A 458-nucleotide genomic window follows, 5' to 3' on the forward strand; every position below is an offset into this window, starting at 1 on the left:
GCTCCAGCCACAGCCCAGCAGCTTCCTCCTTCCCCAAAACTCCTCCAGCAACTCTGGCTGTACCTGGGGTTTCCAGCACCCTGGAATCGCTCAGCCCTCTCCGTCAGCTGATTGATGTGTGGTTTTGATCAGCCCCAGCCAGTGATGGATCAGGGGTTTTTCTGGCGGTGACTCAGCAGTGGCGATGGGATGTCCTCTGGCACCGCTTGCGTTACTGGCTGCGAGGTGGTTTCCAAACTGGGCCTGAGCAAAGGTCATGCTGTCAAAACTTGTTGCCTAAATTTAATCGCTGTCAACTGTTTGGTGAAGTTTATGCTGGCCTGGCCCCGGCAACCGACCCCGCGTGGGGCCTGGCCCTGCGTTGTGACCCACCCTGCGTTGTCACCCACCCTGCGTTGTCACCCACCCTGCGGCAGCTCGGGGGGCTTTGGCTGTCGGAGGAGTTGGCACTCAGGGTC

The 458-nt window shown here is 59.6% G+C and overlaps 1 protein-coding gene across 1 annotated transcript in view; it reads left to right on the forward strand.

Moving 5' to 3' along the window:
* LOC104160726 (RING finger protein 121-like) overlaps positions 1 to 458 on the forward strand; it is a gene marked incomplete at both ends in the record, with an annotated part of 5708 nt that overhangs the window by 4284 nt on the left and 966 nt on the right. The window lies entirely within an intron of this gene.

The sequence above is a fragment of the Cariama cristata genome, unplaced genomic scaffold, assembly GCF_000690535.1.
Source record: "Cariama cristata isolate BGI_N322 unplaced genomic scaffold, ASM69053v1 scaffold1774, whole genome shotgun sequence".
Taxonomy (NCBI): Eukaryota; Metazoa; Chordata; class Aves; order Cariamiformes; family Cariamidae; genus Cariama; species Cariama cristata.